This window comes from Kogia breviceps, chromosome 5 (genome assembly GCF_026419965.1).
Source record: "Kogia breviceps isolate mKogBre1 chromosome 5, mKogBre1 haplotype 1, whole genome shotgun sequence".
In the NCBI taxonomy this organism is placed as follows: domain Eukaryota; kingdom Metazoa; phylum Chordata; class Mammalia; order Artiodactyla; family Physeteridae; genus Kogia; species Kogia breviceps.
The window spans coordinates 12,818,229-12,841,610 of record NC_081314.1 but is presented as its reverse complement, the minus strand read 5'-3'; the positions used below and the strand labels follow the sequence as shown (position 1 = coordinate 12,841,610).

The window sequence follows — 23,382 nt, the reverse complement described above, 5'->3', positions numbered from 1 at the left end:
GGGGGGGGTTACCTCAGAAAGGTGGGATGAAGGGAGAGAGGACACACGGGAGGGCATCCCATTCTCTGTACTTAGACGAAGGTTGGCTACACACACAAATGTTTTTATTATAATTATTATTATGACCTTATATGTGTTTTACATATACATTCTATTGTATACACATATGTACATGTTCTATTGTATATAGGAAATATTCCATAATTTTTAAATCAGGCTACGAAAATGAAATAAAGACACTATCTTGACTCTGGAAGACTTGAAATATAGTCAAGAAAGCAGAAAACGAAACCATCCCCATACAAGTTGGGTGGGTATTCATGCACCATGAGAACCAAGAGAGAGACATCAGTTCTGCCTGGGAGACCTGGGGAGCCCCTATGGAAGGAAGGAAACTTTGAGTGGAGCCTTGGAGAATGAGTGGGAGTTTTCCAGAGAGAGAGCGAAGCATCCAGATCAGAGAGACTAGATTTCCAAAGTGGGGCGGGGGTGTCGGGGGAGGTGGGGAGCTGTGGCACAAGGGCCCGAGGAGAGGAAGAGCGCAAGAGCACTGACTCTGCTCTCACGGGTGTCCGTCCACGCCACGCGCCCATTTCTGCTGTTAGGCTGCAGGCAAAGTGATTGCTGCTGTTGTCCTTGTCGTTGTTTTTCAAGCCACCCCACCAGCGCAGCACCTCTAAATGGAAAACCGAATCTCTGAAATAAATGAGATTGTGGTAGGAGCGTGAAATGGTCAAGCAACCACGGCCAGTGTGGGTCCATCCATCCTCAAGGTGGTGAGATTCCCCCAGCCCGTCAGACTGCAGCTCTCACTGTGCACCCTTATTACAAAGCAAACAGAGGGAGCTTGTGACGGCGTTTGCAAAGCCCAGGAAAAATGTTGTGGTTATTCTGAGTAAACACAAGCATGGCTTTGAGAGGAAAATACATTGTGAATTTTGAGATGTCTAGATTTTAGATACTTCGTATCCAACCACATCACAGTGCCAAAGAAAGGTAGCAATTTTTCTTTCCCATCAAACCTATAGCCAAACCTATTAACTAACAAAACGACTAAACTGGCGTCCAGCTTTCCCTCGACACCGCCTTCTGTTCTCTGATAGAAAAACGAAAAGGGGGAAGGCAGACAGTACAGTTCTAGAAGGCAAGTAGCCTGAGAAAAGTAGCAGGCCAGTAAGTAGGGTTTGCTGCCTTCACAACCGACTGGTCCATATAGAAGAGAACTGGTAGACCCATGAGGAGGGAGGGCCTGAGCCAAAGACCCACAAGAATCCCTTATTTTTGACTTGACTGATCTTCCATTATTGCTAGAAAATCATGTTACCATCATCTAAATTGCTTTTCTTTGATCGGTAATCGCTTTTCTTCGATCAGTCTTTTTCATATACCCTGGGTTTGGTTGAAGGGGTTTGGTGTTTGAATTACATTATGAGTGACCCAGTAAAGCAGGCAGAAACCATGGAAACAAACTGACATTATTTTAACTTTTAGCTGTCTTTGGTCTCTCAGCAGGAATCAGGCAAAGAATCTCAGAAGAGTCTACTAATCTCTCAGAAGTGACAGCTGGGATGAGGATGTCAGGAACTCCTTATCCTGACTGACCCTAGTCCTTGAAGAATGGGGGTATTGCATTGCACTGACTGTTTTTTATTAAGTAACCTAAGTTTTGGAAGATTTTTCTATTGCTTTTGCTTCTATTGTTGTGAATGCTTTCGTTAAACCCAAGGAGGAAGCAGCAACTGACAAAGTGGGTTTGGAGTCAGACAGACCTCGTTAGAAGCCAGCTTTCATGCCTTATTAGTTTTAGTAGTTCCTTCATCCAAATAAATGTACTGTAATTCCATAAGCCCATAGTTTCTCTTTCTTTATATTTATGAATAACACTACATCAAACATCTTTGTATGAAAATTTTGGTTCCCTGGGGCAGACACTGTTGGCTGCTTCCCCAAAAGTCATTCGCCCTCCTTCCCTCCCAACAGTGCCCTGGTGCTGTGCAGGCAGCCGCGTCCACCGTGGCCACCACCGTCCCTTAGGGGGCGTGCATGTGGTCCCGTTTTGAACAATGAAATGAGAAGGGAAGTGCTGCAGAGGCTTCTGGGAAAGCATTTCTTGAAGAGGGTCCGTTTTGCCCCTTCTCTCTTCTTTTCTGCTTGGCCACTGTCACATAAGGACAGGACACTTTGAGCTGCAACGGCTGATGGCACCACCACCAGGGGAGACGACAAACTGTGGATGGCAGAATAGGAAAAGAAAGGTCGGAGGTCCTTCATTACGTCATGGATACACCAAACCAATTCCAGGATGTCTTACCACCAGACTTCTTGTTACATGAGCGATGAATATATGATTACTGCTGTTACATTAATTGAGTTTTCTGCTGCGGGCAGCTGAAAGCATTCTAACTCCTACATATAAATCTAAACGATTTCCTAGAATAGGATCCCAGGTGTGGAATTTCTAGCTTTAGATTATTGATACGTACAGACAAATCTCACCCCAGAAGAGTTCCAGTTTACACTCCCATCAGCATATGTGAGACACATTCTCACCACCACCTTCTCAATACTGAGTCACTGAGTAATAGCTTTCTTTAAAAATCACTGCGAACTTGGTAGGCAAAACATACAATCTCAAAATCGGTGTTTGTTCATCTCCATTTGGTCAAGTGAGATGTGACCAGACTTGGCCTAAGAGAGCCTGGTGGCATCCGGCCCAGGAAGGGGGGCATGGTTGGCCTCAGGCTTTGAGAAGAGGTTTGTTACCCCCATGTTCAGACGGACTGAGAGTGAAGATCCTTAGAGCTGATGGGCAAAAGAGTTGGTAAATACAGTGAAAGTGGCATAAAAGGAGCTTCCTGAGGCTTTTTATTATCTCCTTGGTTGAAAAATTCTAATATGATTGGACTGGAGTAGGGTCTCAGGCACAGGCCTTCTTTTAACTCTCCCAGCTGATTCTAATATGTAGTCGGGTTGAGAAGCACTGATAGAGCCCACATTGAAGACTCAGTTTTGGGCTTCCCTGGTGGCGCAGTGGTTGAGAGTCCGCCTGCCGATGCAGGGGACACGGGTTCGTGCCCCGGTCCGGAAAGATCCCACATGCCGTGGAGCGGCTGGGCCCGTGAGCCATGGCCGCTGAGCCTGCGCGTCCGGAGCCTGTGCTCCGCAACGGGAGAGGCCGCAGCAGTGAGAGGCCCGCGTACCGCAAAAAAAAAAAAAAAAAAAAAAAAAATCTAAAAAAAAAAAAAGACTCAGTTTTTTATCATCATCCTGTTCACCTTCAAAAACTATTTGAAGCCTGTTTTCAGACGTCCTACTCCATAGACTCTCTCATTGGAAAACACGCCTTGACCCTTTTAGTTATAATCTTCATTTGGGATGTCTTTTCTGATCAGAACATGTTTCTGAAACACCTGCAAATGATTGCAGGGCCAGTGCTCAATGAACCCCCTACATCTAGTGCCGATGAATCTCAGGCCTGCCCAACCCTAGGAAAATCTCCTCTTCCCTCTAAGCACGCCCTAGAAGAAACTCCCTCCTTCCCTGCCTGACGCAGGGGTATCACTGTTTCCTCCCTGTAGATTTTACCTCTTTTTTCCACATGGACCCAGTCGGGACTGAATGATGACTACACAGAGAGCAAACAGGAGAGGGGAGCTTCCCCAGAACTCTGGTAGGGGATGTGGGCATGGTAGTGACAGCTGCCTCAGGGTCCACTGTCCTTTTTCCTACCCCTCCAGTCATTGCTGGAAGGACAGACAGACAGATGTGGAGAACAAGGTATTTGAGGGCAAGGATGAGTGAATTAGCAGCAGTTCCAGTCCCCAAGATGCTGCGGTCTGCCAGGAGCTCCTGGCACCCATTCCTGAACCTCTATTTGGACCACTAGAGGTGGGAGGGCCTTAAAACTCTGGCTTTGGGATGTTCTGTTAAAGCCCGCTGACCAAAGATTACCAGACACTCACCTGCAGTCTAAGAAAAAAAGATGTTAGGTTTACTGAGCTTGCTGCAGCAGGAGAGGATGGTCCCAGAGGCTCAGGAGAGGGAGCTGGCAGGGGCTTCTCACAGGACCTGCCCAGTGCCGGGTGATTCTCAGGAGGGATTTGGAAGGTGGTGGGCAACCCTAGACTGGATATGCTGCGAAGAAGAACAGAGTATTCTGGTAATTGGACATCTAATGTTATCTAGAAAACAGGGGCACTAGAGTTGGTTGTAACTGGTAAAGGGAGAGCAGTCACTCAGATCCATCAGAAGAGGGGGTCGGTTAGTCACTTTTGTGTTTGGAGAATGGCCTTGTTCTGTCTCTCCTTCCAAACGTTTCTGAGGGTGAGGGGCTTGCCTGAACGTCGCTTCCATGCAGATTGGGAAACCAAGGGCCTGGCTGCCAGCAGGGCCGGCTTGCACGTTTTCGGTTCAAAACCCCGTGTTCTTCTTGAGAGCCCAAAGAGACCGTGTCATCATTTCTTGCCTCAGCAGTCCCTGTTCTCCTCACAACAGTGACTACGTGCTTTCAGAGATGGGTCAACAATACAAATGCTAAATAAAATTGCCTGCTCACCGCATCCTTTTTTCACTGTGTAATTGAATGTCTGCACGTTATCTGAAGATGCATCCGTCAAGGAGTTCCTGTTTCCAGAAAGGCCCATTCTGCTGTGGGTAACAGAAATCTGAACAGCTTTGCCCTAAATAAACCGGGGTGTTCCTTTCCTTATGTATTGAGAACTCAGAGGAGGGCAGCCCGGATAAGTTCAGCAGTTCCATTATGCTATCAGAGCCGCTAATCTTTGCATCCATCCTCTCAGCCACCCGGGTCGTGGTTGATGTCTGGGGATGACGTACAGGATGACAGCTTTACCTTTAGCACGATGACTGCATTCTGAGAGAGAAGAAATGTAAGAACAGAAGACAAAAACTCATGCTACCTGGCTCTGCCTCTTTAAAGAGCTTTCTGGGAAGCCTCCATCTATCAACTTCAGCTTCTGTCTCATCTGCCTGCGCGATGTCACGTGGTTATCCCAACGCAAGGAGCACCGGGGGATGTTTTCCTAGCCTGGCTTACAGAACCATGTGCCAACATTGAGTTCCCTCGGGGAGGCAGAAGTGGAGAATGGACATCCGGAGGGCCACCAACGTCTGAGTCATGCACCCCTTAGGTCCCTGCAAACCTTCCTTTACTGAGAAAGAAGTTTTCTAGGTGTGTTAGTTATATATACTGGAGGTGGAACAAATTACTCCAGAACTTAATGGCTAAATACAACAAGCGCTTATGATCGTACACAATTTCTGAGAGTCAGGATTCTGGGAGAGGCTTAGCCGGGTGGTCCTGGCTCAGGGTTTCTCATGAGGCTGCAGGACTTGAAGGCTTAAATGGGCTTAAAGGATCCACTTCCAGGATGTCTCACTCACATAGCCCTTGGCTGGAGGTCTCAGTTCCTCACCCCCTGGGCCTTTCCCAGGGCTGCTTGGGTGTCCTCACCAAGTGGTGGCTGGCTTCTCCCACAGCCAGTGATCCAAGAAGGGGACAAGGAGGATGTCATGATGCCTTTTATGACCTGGTCACACACCATCTCTTCCAACATATTTTATTCGTTAGAAGTGAGTCACTAAGTCCAACCCACACTCAAAGAAAGAGCGATTAGTGCCTGCCTTTTGGAGGGAGGAATGGATGTATTTGTGAAGACATTTAAAAACCACTTCCTCCTGGGTGGACTGCCCCTGAGCTATTCTGACCGCTCTGACCTCACGCCCTCCTTTATATCTCTTCCCTCCTTGGCTCACTCTCCCTCCTTCTTTTCCCTCTTCCTTTTTCTTCTCTGTCATGAGTTCTCCTGGGTTTCCTACCCCCTGGCATATGATTTCCTACGTATCCGGCTGCAGAACAGCCTCCTTCCCCCAAAAGCCAAACTCACCTCAAAGCCCTTCTAAGATTCTGGTGGCTGAAAGTCAGCAAGGAACAAGGCACGAGGATGGGGTTGGCTGATATCAGTGTTGATTCTGAGGGTCTGATCAGGGTTCCGAGAACCAAAAAGATCATGGAACCTCCACCCTCCTCCTATGCATAAATCAAAAAAACAAAACAACACTATGCTGCGAAAGACAGATAATGAAGTTCAACAAACTTCTGGCTTTTCTCAAAACTATTTTGCTAGGGTTTTTCTTGAAATATGAAATATCAGATTCTTCCCCTGCATTTGTCATTGTCGTTTTGTCTCCCAGCTTTGCAGGAGCTCAAAATACCTGCTTAGCCTTGCCAGTAATTCAGCCCGGGTGGATGAGTCACACCTAAAATGATAACAGCTCCGAAGTGAGCTCCAGGCTGCTCTGACTCACAGATGCTTGAGGAATGTATGAGGAATTCCTATAGTACTTTCAAACTGGTGCCCACCCCACCCACTGTACCAGTGGCCATCTCTGGGGTCCTGGCAGCTGGTAGATGCTGCAGCCCAGGTTGCTAGTTATGTCCCGATATCCGTCTTTCCCGTTTTCTGTAAATAACAGAAGTTCCCATTTTTCACGGGGCTCATGTCTGTCTGGAATAAAGACCATCTTTCCCAGCCTCCTTTGCCACTAGGTATGATCATGTCTGTAGGTCTGGCTAATGGAATGTAAGCAAAAGTGTTATACGTGATTTCTGGGAAATGTCCTTAAAGGGAGAGAACATGTCCTTCTTTGTCCAGTTCTCCGTCCTTCTATCTGAAATGGGAACAAAATGGCTGGAGCTCAGCACCCATTTTGAGCCGTGAGGTTAAAGTCACACACTGAGGATGGCAGAGTAATACAGTAGAAGGAGGGACTTCCCTGGTGGCACAGTGGTTAAGAATCCACCTGCCAATGCAGGGGACACGGGTTCTATCCCTGGTCCGGGAAGATCCCACATGCTGCGGAGCAACTAAGCCCGAGCACCACAACTACTGAGCCTGCGCTCTAGAGTCCGCGAGCCACAACTACTGAGCCTGCGTGCCACAGCTACTGAGACTGCGCTCTAGAGCCCGTGCTCCGCAACAAGAGAAGCCACCACAGTGAGAAGCCCACGCACCTCAACGAACAGTAGCCCCCACTCACCACAACTAGAGAAAAGCCCGTGCACAGCAATGAAGACCCAACGCAGCCAAAAATAAATAAATTAATTTAAAAAAATAATAAGGCAGAAGGAGCCTGCATTCCTCATGATCTTGGGCCTTCTGTAGCAGCTCTGGACTGCTTACCCCTGAATTTCATTAACATGAAAGGGAAATGAACTTCTATATTTTTCTAACCAGTGTTAATGGGTTTCTGACACTGGCAGCTGACCCTAATCCTAGTGTTACATTTCTTTTATAAACCTGCCCACTGTGCACAGGGACTCCTCCTCTCCTCTCTAATGGCCTGTCTAGCTTCTGACCCTTGCTCTGTCACTGTCCTCTTGGGGGCTGGTCTTCCTGATCATTCTCTGTTCCCTAAGAATCTGCTTTGAGACCTAGTCTGTGACCTGTAAGTGTATTCTCTCACCCCACTCCAGACTTCTCCCTCACTGCCCTTCTGGTTACCACTTAGAAAGGCTGGACTAGGGCCCCGCAGAGGAAGGAAAGTGGCTGCACAAAGCGGAAATAACGCAGGGGTGCCGACTCATGGGGGCACGCTCACTGGAAAGTCATGTCTGTCCAAATGGAGGATCCTTCCTTGCCCTCCTTGACCTTCCCCACTGCTTCAACTCACTTTGTGCCAAATTAGAGCCATTTGGGTTTAAAATATAGCTTAAAAAACTACAGCCAGTGTGGAGGAGTTATGGGACTATTTTCCGTTTGCAGTTTACTGTGAATTAATTTAGTCCAGTTTCTTTCCTTATTCATTCTTTTGTTAAACATTCACTAAGAGCCTCTTCTATACCCTAAGAGAGAGAGACAGACAGATAGATATAGATAATTTACTATCTGATAGATCTGGAGGTCAGAAGTCCCACATGGGTGTCACTGGACTAAAATCAAGGTGTCAGCGGGGCTGGGTTCCATCGAGAGAATCCATTTCCACACCTTCGCCAGCCCCTAGAGGCTGCCCATTTTCCTTGGCTCCTGTCCCTTTCTGCCATCTTTGAAGCCAGCAACAGCCAGTTGAGTTCTTCTCATTGCATCTCTCTGACCTTTCCTTTCATCACTCATCTCTCTCTGAGCACAGCAGGGACAGTTTCCCAGCTTCCTGTTCTGAGACTCAGGCGTAGATTGGGCCCCACCCAGATAATCAAGAAAAACAGCCTCATCTCAAGGTCTGTAACCTTAACCACATCTGCAAAGTCCTTTTTGCCACATACGGTTACATATTCACAGGCGCACACCGCACGCTGAAAGCCACCCGACAAGGGGCGCAGGGACCGGGCGCCCGAGTGAGTGCGGGCCGCAGGCCAGTGGCCGGGAGCGTGCAGGATGAGCGCGAGGTTGCTCGGCACCCCGAACTGGGGGGCCCCTGGTTACAGACCGGCTGGGACCTGGGCTCCGTGGAGGTTGTGCTTCTCCCCCGCCCCAGCAACACCGGCCCTCCCCACCCGGACATCCCCAGGGTAGGATTTCCGGCCTCGGTGGGTAGTGAGGATTCTTACGGAACCTGTTGAAATTGTTGCGTGCATCTGGGGTCTTGAAGAAGGCACCGAAAGCAGCCCCTCCTTGCCCTCCTCCTTGTCCCCTGAGAGCCAGCCGCTGTTGGAGCTGGGCTGGCAGGGGACTCAGAACGGGGATCTTTTTCCCCCTCTTGCCCGGGACAGGGGGCAGGGCCCTCGGCCCGAACTCTCACCCCCTCAGCCCCCATCCCCACCGTCCCAATTCCAGGAGTGTCACAGCCAGACAAGATGAGAAAACCTGTCATAGGGTGGGGTATCTACTCCTTAGGCCCCCAATAAATATTCATTAACTTATCAGCCAATCAATGCTGGCCTTGAGTACCTAGGTAGCTGCTAACCTGGGCCACACATTTACACATTTATGGAAATGACAGAAATAAATGCTCAGGATAAAATATTAAGTGAAAAAACTCAAGCTTTAAGAGGGTCTTAATAGAATGTATGCGTGTACACTTTGTGCTTCTGTAAATACCCAGAAAAAGCTGATGAGAAATACTTGATATTGTGAGCAGTAATATTGTATAGCACCTGTCTTAGTCAGCTTGGGCTGTCATAATAAAATACCAAAGATGACAGAAATCTTGTTTTTCACAGTTCTGGAGGCTGGGAAATCCAAGCTCAAGATACCAGTAAGGTAGGTTTTATTTTGAAGCCTTTTCTCTTGGTTTGCAGGTGATGGCCAATTCAACAGGGGTGGGGTGGTGGGTGGGTGGGGGGTAATCTCTCTGGTATCTCTTTGTATAAGGGCACTAATCCTATCATTAGGGCCTCATCCTCATGACCTCATTTAACCTTAATTACCTCCCTAGGGCCTCATACCGTCACACTGGAGATTAGGGCTTCAACATAATGAATTTTGAGGGGTGCAAATATTCAATCCATAAAGGTATCTAATAGGCGGTACCTTAGAGTGGTTACCGATTTGGGCTGTGGAGCCAGACTGTCTGAATTTGAATCCCAACCCCAGCACTTACCAGTGTCTGCCCTTAGACAAATCACTTAACCTCACTATGCCTCAGGTTCCCTCCTGAGCATTTACTATGTGCCAGGATCTGTTCTTAGCATTTGTCATGTACTAACTTATTATTCCTCATAACAATTCTCTGTCACCATCATTTCCATGTTACTGATGAAAAGAACTTTACATTTGTTATCTCATTTAATCCTCACAAATGTCAAAAAGGTAATATTCCCACTATTTTTACGGATGAAGAAAATGAGGTTCGGGGAAGTGAAGTTGATTACCCACAATCACCCCACTAATAACTGACAGACACATGATTCAAACCAGTTCTGCTTGACCCAAAGCCTGGGACGCCCACTTCTCACCCACACAGTCTCTCATGATGCTATGCAGTGTTTGCCAATTGCCTGATGATAAGCATCGCCCAAGATGCTTTCCAGAAATGGTCTTGAGAGTCAGTAAGCTCAGTTCTGTTTCCAGCCAGAGCAAACCCCTTCTTTCCCTTTCCAGGTCTCATTTTTGTTCCATGTAAAACAAGAAGTTAGACCAGGCCCAAGATGGCAGATAGGTTTGGGTAGCTGCCAGGTCTGGTTGTTCTGCAGCAGCTGCTGGAGCATAGCTGTGAGCAGAATTCTGGGGCTACACCTGGGTGGTAGCCATGGGTCGAGGGACTGGTAGGGTGAATAACCATCTTGGTTTGCCCAGCATTTTCCTGGTTTTAGCACTCAAAGTCCTGGCACAGTTGGTCATCCTAGTGATGGCTTAGATGGATTAGACAACCTATAAACTCCCAACCAGGGCTATTAATAATGTGATTTCCCTTACCCCAGTACCTGTGTCTCTACATTCTTCTGCGTTCACTCTCCCTTTCCAGAATATTTTTCACTCGTGATGGGCTAATTTGTTATGCAGCAATAGGATACTAATGCAAGTGTGACCTAATTTGAAAATGTGAACTACCCCCAGTAGCTCACATGGTATCTAACAGATATTGCTAGCTTTCTCTTGAAAATGTGAAATATCCCAAGGTGCCCTGTAGGTTTGCAGTGCCTCCGTGCACCTCAGTACACAGTTTGGGAACTGTGACTCTGAGACATGAAGCATTTCTAGAGACAAAGAGGGATATTAAATAATGTCAAAAGGGTATATCCCCTAGGAAAATTTATCAGTTCTAAATTTGCTTCAAAATATATAAGACAAAAATTTATGCTACAATAATAAATGCTGGAGAGGGTGTGGAGAAAAGGGAACCCTCCTACACTGTTGGTGGGAATATAAATTGGTGCAGCCACTATGGAGAACAGTATGGAGGTTCCTTAAAAAACTAAAAATAGGATTACCATATGATCCAGCAATCCCACTGACAAAATCAGTACTGATTCTTGCGGCCAGCAGAATAATAATAACATCAATAATAATTTAAAAGTGCTTCCACTATGTGCCAGGCATTGTGCAGTGCTTTATAAACTTATCTCATTTAACCCTTATGACAACCATAATCCATTTTACAGATGGGGAAATGGAGGATTGAAGAAGAGTGTTTATAACTTATCTGAGGCCTCCCAGTGAATCAAGTGGTGGAGACAAAACTAAAATCCAGGTCTGCTCCCCTCCAAAGCCCACATTCTTAACCACTCTAATTACTGCCTCCGAGAAGTATGTCTATGAAGAGGATTATGACACTTTTAAATCAATGTCCTTGAAAATATTTAGTGTCCACTATTAATGTTAATTGTGTTCCTTAATACTTGAGTTCCATGAGTACTGCCCACATTTTAAACAATCTAAAAGAAAGAACCTGGTCCCATGAGTACAGACCTTGCAAATTGACATTTTCTGCTCTCTTTTGATTCCCCACTCTCATTTTAAGATTAGTGAAGCACTGGGACTTCCCTGGTGGCACAGTGGTTAAGACTCTGTGCTCTCAACGCAGGGGGCCCGGGTTCAATCCCTAGTCAGGGAACTAGATCCCACATGCATGCCGCAACTAAGAGTTCGCATGCCACAACTAAGGAGCCCAAGTACCGCAACTAAGGAGCTGGTGAGCCGCAACTAAGGAGCCCACCTGCTGCAACTAAGACCCAACGCAACCAAATAAAATAAATAAATAAAAGTAGGAAACTTTCTAATGTACACGTGTATATCTGCAAAAAGAAAAATCTGCCTTCAAAAGACTCTTTAAAAAAGAAAAAAAGATTAGTGAAGCACTTTATGATTTTCAGAGAAGGGTATGCAGCAATATTTGCTAATTTTTAGTGGGGAAAGTGTGATCTGCTCCTTAAAAAGACATCTGTGTGTTGGGTTTCAGGGCAAGTTACTGTTTTCAGAATCCAAGTGGAATCTAACACTAAGAAACAATGCCAAGAGAAAAGGAAGGAAAACGAAAAACTAAAGGAGCACCCCTACCCATTGTTCCAGCTCTTCAAAAGTGTCTGAAAACATACGAGAAGCATTGTGCACAGACTCAGACGTCCGTGTGTCCAGCCATCAAAAGGGACTTGAAAACCAGCATCAACCATGACCGGATTCTCAGAAAGGTGAGTGTGTCCTCTCCTTTCCTTATTCTTCCCTGAAATGAATTGATGACGGTTTCCTCCCAAGGAACATGGGTCCTTAATCCCCTCAAGCCCAGAACTGGTGGTGTCAGCCCCTCTGCGTCCCTGCTGCGTGCTGTCCAAAGCCTGACTCTGGCACCAAGGTCTGCTCAGCACTTCTCCTGCCATCCCCCTCCTCTCTCCCAATCTGCCCGTCCCCGTCCTTCCAGCAGGTCTGCCTTTTCTCACGCCATTTCACCTCTGGAACGGACGGCCCACCCCTCCTCCCATTCTACGTCTGGAGAACCCAGCTCAAAAACACCACTTCTGGGCTTCCCTGGTGGCGCAGTGGTTGAGAGTCCGCCTGCCGATGCAGGAGACACGGGTTCGTGCCCTGGTCCGGGAGGATCCCACATGCCGCGGAGCGACTAAGCCCGTGAGCCATGGCCGCTGGGCCTGTGCGTCCGGAGCCTGTGCTCCGCAACGGGAGAGGCCACAACAGTGAGAGGCCCGCATACCGCAAAAAAAAAAAAAAAAAAAAAAAAAAAAAAAAAAAAAAAAAAACACCACTTCTGTCATCATTGCAGGACCTCCCTCCCCAGCACTCCTGACCCTTCCAAAAGAATGTCTCCTTGCCTTGACAGCTGGCGTGTGCGTGCCATCAGGCCAGACTTGCACACACTCACGCCTCCATTCTCACTTGGAGTGAGATCAGCAAACACATCATTTGGATTTCAGAAAAATATCCGATGTCTTATCTTTGCTGAGATTAAATCTAGGGATTGGGTGTAAGGGGAAAAGAAGAGAGGCCAGCAGTGAAGCTAAGTGGTCAACTCTTGGGACGGAGCACCTGACAGACCAGAAGGGGGAGACTGGCACCCAAAGACAGACTGTCCAGCTTTACAACTTTTCTATCACCAGCCCAGAAAGACAGTCTGTGTTTTAATAATCACATACCTACTGATTTCCTAAAATGCTGTGTTAAACAAGACAACAAATTAAACAAAATAATTAGATAGAGACAGGTGCTTTTAAAAATCATTGCTTTGGACTTTCCCTGGTGGCACAGTGGTTAAGAATCCGCCTGCCAATGCAGGAGACATGGGTTCGAGCCCTGGTCCGGGATGATCCCACATGCTGCAGAGCAACTAAGCCCCTGCGCCACAACTACTGAGCCTGCGCTCTAGAGCCCGCGAGCCACAACTACTGAGCCCACGTGCCACAACTACTGAAGCCTGCCCGCCTAGAGCCCGTGCTCTGCGACGAGAGGCCACCGCAATGAGAAGCCCGTCCACCACGATGAAGAGTAGCCCCCGCTCGCCGCAACTAGGGAAAACCCACCCTCAGCAACGAAGACCCAACGCAGCCAAAAATAAATAAATAACATAAAATAAATCATTGCTTTAAGGTGACTTTGACACAAATCCATTACACCCATCTTTTTCCCGAATGTGTTTGGGGGTGGAAGGGTGATTACATTGCACCCCTCACAAAGAGACCCTCCTGGAGTTCCTCTCTACAATCTCTTTCGCCGGAACTCCCACTTCGCAGGGCAGCTGCCCTCCTCCCTCTCTCCTCTGGTCCCTTCGGTCTCTCCGTCTCCACCTCTTCTACTCTCCTGTTCCCCACCTGCCCTCCTAGGTCTTTCTAATTCCTTCTTTTGCAGTTGCTTCTCTGGGCTTCCCCTGCACACACACACACACACACACACACACACACACACACACACACATCTCCCAGCTCATCCCAATGGAGGAGCTTCCCAGAGTCATCCGTTTTGTGGTAAAATAATTACTAATTCATTTTATTCCTATGTAGTTTTTATAATTAGGCTGCACTACTTAATCATAAGGGTTCGTCATAAATCTCGTTCAAATGTATAACCTCGTCAGCAATGTTTTCCAAACATTTTTAATTACAATCACCATCAGAAATATAATTAACATCATGTCCCAGTATATAAGTACTGGAGTGAATCAGTATGACCATAAGAGCTGTTTATGTTGGGTGGGTTGCTTTGGTTGGGTCTCCATTTTGATTTTGAATATCACTAAAATAAAGGTCTCATGAGACAATTGTTCCTTACAGCATAGTATACACTCAGATCATCTCCCTTCTTTTCTATTTCATTAAAGAAAGAAAAAAAAAAAAAAAAAAGGTGGTTACAATCCACTAAATTGATTTCCCGACCCAAAGAGGGACAGTAACATGCTGGAAAAATCTCTGCCCTGTGGGACTTTTCATGGAGCTTTGCATATGGCAGGAACACCCTAAGTTTGTGTTGAATTATCACCCCAATGCACACTTGATCCACAGTTAATAACTATTTTAAATGTTCAAATGTTTTAAATGGTGTTGTCTAATGACAATATTCTTTCTCCACGTATCTTATGACCTCTCTTTATGGTACCCACCTGTAGTTTTCTTCTCACATTCCAGTTTATACTTGTAAGACCTGATGACTCCCTGCCAAGCATCCTACCAATTTCCTTGGAACCTTTGCTCATGACAGTCCAGGATGAGTGTTACATGCTGGGGAGAGAGATCTGCATCTGGGGCTTTCAGCTGACCAACCCAGAGATCGCCAGACTCTTTGAGTCATGCGTTTTAAAAATAGCTCTGCAGTTAACCTTAAAATTGAATATAAGCATATTACATCATGTGTTCCAGCTATAGTTTATTTGGTTGTTTTGGAACAAAAACAAGTGTTTTTTCAAACATATAAAAGTGTCAAAAGTGTAAAAAATAATAGAACTGACATCTATGTACTCACCATCATGTAATATACTTTTTAGGGAATGAAAATTGCAGATATTTACAAATACAATAGCTTCATCTTACTTCCTTTCCCTTATCTACTTCCCAGAGGTACCACTAGCCTAGAGTTGACGTGTATCAACCCCGTGCATGTTTTTATACTCTTTTGACATATGCATGTATGTTTTTACTTACATGGAACTGTACATTGTGTATGATTTTGTGGCTTACTCTTTTACTTATGTTGTCAAGATTTCTCCATGCTTTTTTTTTTTTTTTTTTTTTTTTTTTTGCGGTATGCGGGCCTCTCACTGTTGTGGCCTCTCCCGTTGCGGAGCACAGGCTCCGGATGCGCAGGCCTAGCGGCCATGGCTCACGGGCTTAGTTGCTCCACGGCATGTGGGATCTTCCCGGACCAGGGCACGAACCCGTGTCTCCTGCATCGGCAGGCGGATTCTCAACCACTGCGCCACCAGGGAAGCCCTCTCCATGCTTTTGACCGCTATCATATCAGACATAATCTTCATGATATTGGATTTGGCAATGATTTCTTGGATATGACACTAAAAGCATAGGCAACAAAAGAAAAACTAGATGCACTGGACTACATCAAAATGAAAAACTTCTCTGCTTCAAAAGACACAATCAACCAAGAGAAAAGGGAGAAAAATAATTGCAAATCATATATCTGATAAGGGCTAATATCCAGAATATATGAGTTCTTTAACTCATATAACTCAACAACAACAAAAATAAGCAACCTGATTTAAAACGGTCAAAGGACTTGAATAGACATTCTCCAAAGAAGATATACAAATGACCAGTAAGCTCATGAAAATATGTTCAACATCCTTAATCATTAGAGAAATGCAAATCAAAACCACAATGAGATACCATCTCATGTCAACGAGGAGGGCTACTATCAAGAAAAGCAGAAAATAATGTGCTGTTAAAGACGTAGAGGAATTGGAACCCTTGTGCACTATTGGTGGGAATGTAAAATGGTGCAGCCACTATGGAAAACAGTATGGCGGTTCCTCAGAAAATTAAAAAGAGAACTACCCTATCATCACTATGTATCATCTGGGTACATACCCAAAAGAATTCAAAGAAGGGTCTCAAAGAGATATTTGTACATTCATGTTCATAGCAGCATTATGCACAAAAGCCAAAGATGGAAGCAACCCAAATATCTATTGACAGACCAATGGGTAAACAAAGTACAATATATACTAGAATATTATTCGGCCTCAAACAGAAAAGAAATTCTGACACGTGCTGCAACGTGGATGAACCTTGAAGAACTCATGCTGAGTGAAATAAGTCAGAAACAAAAGGGTATTGTTATCATTTCACTTATATGAGGTACCTAGAGTAGCCAAATTCATAGAGACAGGAAGTAGAAGGGCAGTTACCAGGGGCTACAGGGTGGGGAGAATGGGAGCTTTTGTTTAATGGGTACAGAGTTTCAGTCTTGCAAGATGAAAAAAGTTCTGGAGGTGGATGGTGGTGAGGCTTGCACAATAATGTGAATATACTTAATGCCACTGAACTTTACCCTTAGAAATGATTAAGATGGTAAATTTTACATGTATTTGACCACAACTTAAAAATAAAATTTTTAAAAGATATTTTAAATATATAACCAGAATTTTTGGTTGTTTTTATTCAGATTGTTAGTCAGGGTACCCAGTCCATTCAAGCTGGAAACAGAAAGCTGTCCTTGAATGTTCACAGTGATCCTTAGCAGTTCCTTAAAATGTAGCCTTCTTGGTAATCTGGAGGCTGCTGAGGAATTCTATCTGAGATGGCCGTGGTCTTGCCCACAGCAGTGCGGGTGCCCCAGGGAGCAGTGCTGGTGCCCCGGCGGGGGGGACACTGCAAACCACTGGCTGAGATTTTCAGGATTTGGTCCAGAGTTTGTTTTGCACAGACCAATGTTAGCATCAGCAGTGATGAGTCACATGGCCTCCTCTGTCAGAAACACAGCTTCAGAAATCTGATCCAGCACTCAAACTAGACTTTCTCTCATTAAAGAGGCCCCAGGCACCAGCTCCGTAGTTAAAGTTGCAAGGGCTTGTTTATGCTCAACCGAGGTATAATTTGGAATCCTATCTCTGAGCAACATATCATTACCTCACAAAACCCTAAATCCTCCAAACCCCACCAAAGTCTCTTTCAGGCTTAAATTCTGAACTGAGGGAATGAATTCTCAGGTTGTGGTGATTCTAATTGCTAAAAGGTGGCCTTCATGATTTGATACTCTCTCCTATCAGTTAGGTAGGGATTTAATTGTCATTGGGATCCTTTGTTATTGCAAGAAATGACCTTGCCTTAGGCTTGTGCTTATATTGTGCTACAATATATCTTCTCTCATCATAAAGCTTGATGTTTCCCATACAATTCTAAAATGAGTCTTCATTTTAAAGGGAAATTATTTTGTGTTCATGCCACTTTCTCCTTGGGTAATTAGAAAGTTATCTTAGAAGCCAAAATGTTGAGGTAATTAACATGAGTGACTTTGAAGTAACTTATAAAAACACAGAGCATATTATTTATCTTCATCGTGTCAGCACTTTTTACCTTGTGTTCTCAGGCTTTGCTTCTGGAATCAAAAGGGCGCAACCCCTGCCCGTTTCCCACCCTCAAACTCATTGATTGCAAGATGGATCCATGGTCTTTGGGGAGACTTGGGAGGGCTTGCATTTTCTTGTCCTCGATTACTGCAAGTAAGGTGGAATGCGGAGCTCCTTCAAGGCCCTTCCTGCTGTCAGCGGGGTGGGGGGAGGCAAAGGCAGGGGAGGGAAATGTCCTGGTTCCTTGTGCTTCATCAAGTCATCGCCGGAAGGGGCCACTGTGACGCCTCCTTGGAGTCCACGTCCCTGAGTAAGTGTTAGGGCTCTCAAAAAGAGTCTCTAGTCATTCATTTATTCCTTCAACAAATATTTGTTGAAGGCCAGTTTCTACAAGTGCTTGTTGCTAAGGAACATATAAATATATTTAAGGCAATGCCACTACTGTCCAAGGGAGTCCTCGGTATAGTAGAGGGAGGAGACGTGCTCTTGATTACGTCTAGTGCAAGGAAGAAAGTCTGAATATCACAAAATATGTCCATATACATTTTAGTGGTAGTTTGGATAAGGGAAACCACGATTCCCTAGGTGATGGGTCAGTATTCACCAGGAGATGAGGTGGGGAGGAAGGGTAGTGATAATAACAAAAATAACAATAACAGCTAATGGTCATTGAGTGCTTACTGTGTGCCAAGCACCATGCATGGATTGTCTCATTTCTTCTGCCAACAATAAATAGATGTTTACCATTACACAGAGATGTATGACACATAATGATAGATATGTACCATTTCTAACCCTTGAGTATAGGTGAGGAAAGACTCAGGGGGATTAACTGGTTTGTTCAAGGCCATTCAGCTCTTAGGGATGGAGCCTAGATGTGAATTCAGGTGTCTGAATCAGAGCCCACCTCTGATCCATGCTACTAGATTGCTGGGGTCTATAATTTACCATCCATAAATAATTTCAAACTGCTTGTGTGATCTGGGGTAGGTCATGTGACTTCTCTGATCTATAATGAGATGATCTCTTCCACTTCCTAAGTCTATGATTCTGTGATTCTTCCCATGGAGTCAGGTGATGCCTTGTACTCAGAAGGCCAGTGGGCTGTGAAGTGAAAGAGATGAGTCATGCCTGAGAAGTGGTATCACAATGACACAAAGGCCCCATTAGAGGACTAGGATCTTATTAGGGCCCCGGGGGTGACAGTGGACAAGTCCATCAGCAAGAGCTGGGGAGAGCCAGTATTCTGTGGAGGTTCTCCAGCTTTCTGAATTGCTGGGAGGAGCCGTAGTCAGGGTCTCCTAACACAGGGCAGCAGAAGGTCAGGGTCCTTGGGATACCATGCAGTGATGCAGGATTGGCCACGGGGTCTCCCCAGCTCCCCAACTGGGCCAGGCAGACCCAGCCCCACTGCTAAGAGACCCCTCTAGACTCCAGTTCCTGTGCTGGACCCAAAGATCTGCACTGGGGAGAAGAAAGAAGGAATTTCCATCTTCAGGAAACAGCTTACTCTGATCGTCAGTGGAAATCCTGCTGCTGCTAAGACACCTAGATTTGTTGGGGTTGAGTAGGTGGGGTCAGTACCGAGACCTCAACGCTGGTCAGATTGCAGGTTACCGGCCTCTGGGGATTGGAGCTCCTTCCTCACTGTCTTCCCTGATGGGCTGTGAAGTCCAGCAGGCAGGATACCCCTCCTTCTTATACACAGCTGCATCCCCACAGTAGCCATGGTAGCTGGCCCTCAATAATTACTCACTGAATGAATTAATCAATTTTCAAAGTTATTTCTGTTAATACTACTCACTTCATTTTAAAGTTCAAGCCTTGACATTCCAAATTCCCTGAAGATGTCCCGTTACCTCATTGGTCCTCAACTTATTGACCTAATACCTACCTACCCCGAGAGGCTGTTGCCAGCACGAATGAGTTGATGGGTGTTCACTTTGCAAACTCCAGTGACTGTGCAATACAAGGCAAGGAGCACCTCAGGGCCAAGGAGAGCCAGGAGGTTGAACTTTCTTGAACCTGCCCTGGACATGGCTTAAAAGACTTCTCCTTACAGAGTCCTAGGACCACTGGGTCTTCCCCGACTCCTTGGTCCCTGCCAGCTGGGCCACCTCTCCTGTCTTCAGGATTCACAGCTTGCTCTCTGTCTGCTCCCTGAATGGGTACTTCAAACAGTCCTCCGCTCACTTTGCCCCGGGGACAGACTCTGGTTCCCCCTCCTCCACACACAGGCTGCCCCCTCTAATCATCCCAGTGCACCCCATCCCCCCAGCCCTGGAATCCCAAACTGAGGACCAGCAAAAGTGCCTCTAACTGCCCTGGGGAGTGCCTTAAAATTAATAATCTATTGGTGACATCGTTTACTTATTTGCTCCTATCATTTTTTTTTCTCAGGCCTGGAGAACAACCAAAGGCTTCAAGGCCTTAGTCTGCACTACTGTGGTCTAGGGCCACAGAGAGGGCCAAGGCTGGGCTCCGTCATACGCCAGAGTGCCATTTGGTGAGAGGGTCCCCTGCTCCCCCTCCTACAACTTGGCACTGTTCTGTCTTGACTTATATAACTAGCTACTTACGGAGCCTACTAGCCCATGAGTTCCTTTGATTTTTTTGTAATGATGTTTTTAATCATCTTCTTCCCCTCCAGTTATTTTGTTTTCCTTTTCTTAATTATAATAGAAAGATCCTTTAGTTACATTTGAGAATCAAGGATGTCATGCTAAATGCATATTTGGGCCGGTTGATGTGGCTACTAGGTCTATTTTTTATGACGTGGTCTATTATTATTTATTATGATTATTTATTATTTTGTAACTAGGTCTATTATTTTATGAGGTGAAGACCCAAATCCAAGTTTGAGAAAGTGGAAAGAACAGCAAATGAACAGTGTATTTCGCCCCTTCCCCAGTGAGCTGCACCTTGATGTCAATCACTTGCACTGTTCTGGAGCTCTGGGTCTCCTCTGACCCCTAGCAGAGTATGCGGAGATGCAGGGGAAAGACCAGCCAGCCACTTCCTCACCAGACCCCAGGAATCCCCCTCAGGTGCTCCAAGGTAAGCAGTGGGGAACTTGGTGCTAAACTCTGTTGGGGCCATCTGAAAGAAGGAACATTTGCTTTGCGATTAAAAGTGACCTCCCCGGTGATCAGTGGAGATTCCTCTTCCTGAGAATGTGTGGGAGCAGAATAAAAGACCGCCAAAGATGTCTTTGTCCTAATCTTCAGAACCTGCGACTATGTTACCTCACATGGCAAAAGGATTGTTATAAGAGGGAGGCCGGAGGGTCAGAGTCAGAGAGAAGGAGATGGGACAGTGGAAGGAGACGTTGGAGTGAAGTGGGGAAGGGGCCATAAGCCAAGGAATGTAGGCAGCCTCTAGGAGCTGGAAAGGTCAAGGAGACAAATTCTTCCCCAGAGCCTCCAAAAGGAACGCAGCGGGTTCACTGATGCCTTCACTGTTGCCTATAAGACCCATTTCAGACTCTGACCCCCAGAACTGTAAGGTAATACACTTGTATTGTTTTAAGCCGCTAACTTTGTGGTCATTTGTTACTACAGCAATAGGAAACTAGTACAGCATGTTAATCAGCACTCTTTCAGTTAAAAGTGAAAGCAACTCAAACAGAACTAAAGATAAATAGGGATTTATTGGCTCACATAACTGAGACGTCCACAGGTGGAGCTGTCTCAGAGATGGCTGAATTCAGGAGCTCAAAAACCATGTCATCAGGACACCCTGAGTTTGCTGCTCGTGACTCTACTTCCCTTCCCGGGGTTGGCCTTCTCTCCCAGGGCAGACAGGCTTCCTCCAAGCAGGAGCAGCAGTTGACATGTCCGCCAGCAATCCCAGGGCTAGATCATCATTACTTGTAATCACCCAGAAAGTGTGAACCTCTTTCTTCTGGTGACTGTGGGTCAAATCCCACTGGAAGGCTCTAATTGGCTCTCCTTGGGTCACATACCTACCTCTTGGACCAATCCCTACAGTCCAGGTCATGGTAAACCACGATTGGCCAGGACTGATCACACACCCCATGAGGGTGGGGTGAAACACTGTGATGGGCCGCGCTACCAGAATCACAGGATTTCCAGCGGGGAAGTGGCAGTCCCCCTCAAAGAAGTAGACAGGTGAGGAGGACAGATAGAGGACAGACGAGAACAACAGCTGCTTACTTCCCCATAAAAGGGTTATGGTTTGTTTTAATAGATCCCAAGTACACATATTCGTGACACATTTTAAAGCTGACTACTTTTAATCATTGGAAACAGTAAATTGTAGCAAGTTAGTAGCACAGACTTAGAGTCAGACCTGGGTTCAAATCCTACTCCAGCTGTGCGTGACTCTGGGCAAATTGTCAAATTGATCTAACTTCAGTTTCTTCAGCTACAAAATAAACATAATGATAACTACCCCCCTGGTGTTTAGTGCAGATTAAATGATGTAACGTAAAGCAGCACATGCCTTACACACAATAAGTCCTTGAGGGATGGTAATTATCATCATCACTATCATCGTTAGCATTACAGCAAAAACAACCCCTAGCTTGAAGCATATTGGTGAACGCGCGACCACTCTACTTGCTGGAAAAAAGTGGAGATAAACAGCTGAAGTCTAGCGTACAGCACGGTGACTACAGTTAACAATGCTCTATTGCATATTTGAAAGTTGTTAAGAGAGTAGATCTTAAAAGTTCTCATCACGGGGGAAAAAAATATTTGTGACTATGTATGGTGATGGATGTTAACTAGACTTATTGTAGTGATCGTTTCATAATATATACAAATATCGAATCATTACGTTGTACACCTGAAACAAATGTTACATGTCAATTAGATCTCAGTGAAAATTATTGAAATACAATTATTCTCTGACCCTTTTGCTATGTCCTCACATGGCCTTTCCTAGGTGTGTGCACCCAGATAGAAAGAGTGAGCTCTCTGGTATCTAATAAGAACACTATCCTAGCTGATCAGGGCCCCACCCGTATGATCTCATTAAATCTTAAGTACCTCCGTAGAGGCCCCATCTCCAAATACAGCCATACAGGGGGTTCAGCCCAGTTTGTTTTCAAGGCAGAGTTGTAAAGGTCAGGGACCAGGGAGCTCCAGGGGTCTGGCAGGATGTGCTACAGCATGGGTTGCTGGGGGTCGGTGCTGGATTTCTTGGCTCAAGAAGCACATTTGAGGGTGGAAAAGTCCAGCTAGCGGGGCTTTGGTCCCACACCCCCTGGGGCCAGGTGAGGGCTGGCAAGATACCGTAATCGTTTTTATTGCCTCATATGCCTCCTTCTTTTCATTTATGGCTAATCCTGCTGTTCCCTTATAAAAGAGACCCCAGAGAGTTCCCTCGCCCCTTCTACCATGTGGGGTTATAGCAAGAAGACGGCCATCTATGAACCAGGAAGCGGGCTCTCACCAGACACTGAATCTGCTGGTACCTGGATTTTGGACTTCCCAGCCTCCAGAACTGCGAGGAATAAATGTTTGTTGTTTATAAGCCACCCAGTCTATTGTGTCTTGTTATAGCAGCCCTAACATACTAAGAAAAAGAGTACACACAAACTTCCCCGTGGCTATGTTTGAGGGAGTGTGGATGATTTTTTTTAAATGTCCAGATTCTCACCTTCCATAATGACCCAGTACCTGCGGTTAATATCGTAGGTCACAATCATCATTCTACTTGGCAAACAAAGGCATGCTTGTCTTCCATCCAGTATCTGATCAGAATATTGCCTCTAGGGAGCAAAAACAAAGAGACAATTCAAAATATGAATATAAGCGTTAAGAAAATGAATGGCTCTAATAACTCAGTGACAAATCAATTTTTACACATCGTGTGGCTTCCAATTTTTGTTTTTAACAAAATTGAAGGAGGACTTAAGTTATCAACAGACAGATCATTAAAAAAGATTTTTTTGATCAACCACTATATTAATTTTTAGCCTGTAACTCAGGAGTTCAAAGA

General features: G+C 45.7%; 1 long non-coding RNA gene across 2 annotated transcripts; it reads right to left on the bottom strand.

Annotated features, from left to right (window-relative positions):
• Positions 1-1,618: 1,618 nt before the first annotated feature.
• LOC131757463 (uncharacterized) lies at positions 1,619-23,150 on the bottom strand. Of its 2 annotated transcripts, XR_010840614.1 has the most exons (4): positions 23,041-23,150; positions 5,907-6,049; positions 4,556-4,873; positions 1,619-2,227 (listed from the first exon to the last, which is right to left on the bottom strand). It is a non-coding gene; the product is annotated as an uncharacterized lncRNA (long non-coding RNA). The 2 variants fall into 2 exon arrangements; XR_009335895.2 differs by lacking the exon at positions 1,619-2,227 and having other exon boundaries at positions 3,250-4,873.
• Positions 23,151-23,382: the final 232 nt, after the last annotated feature.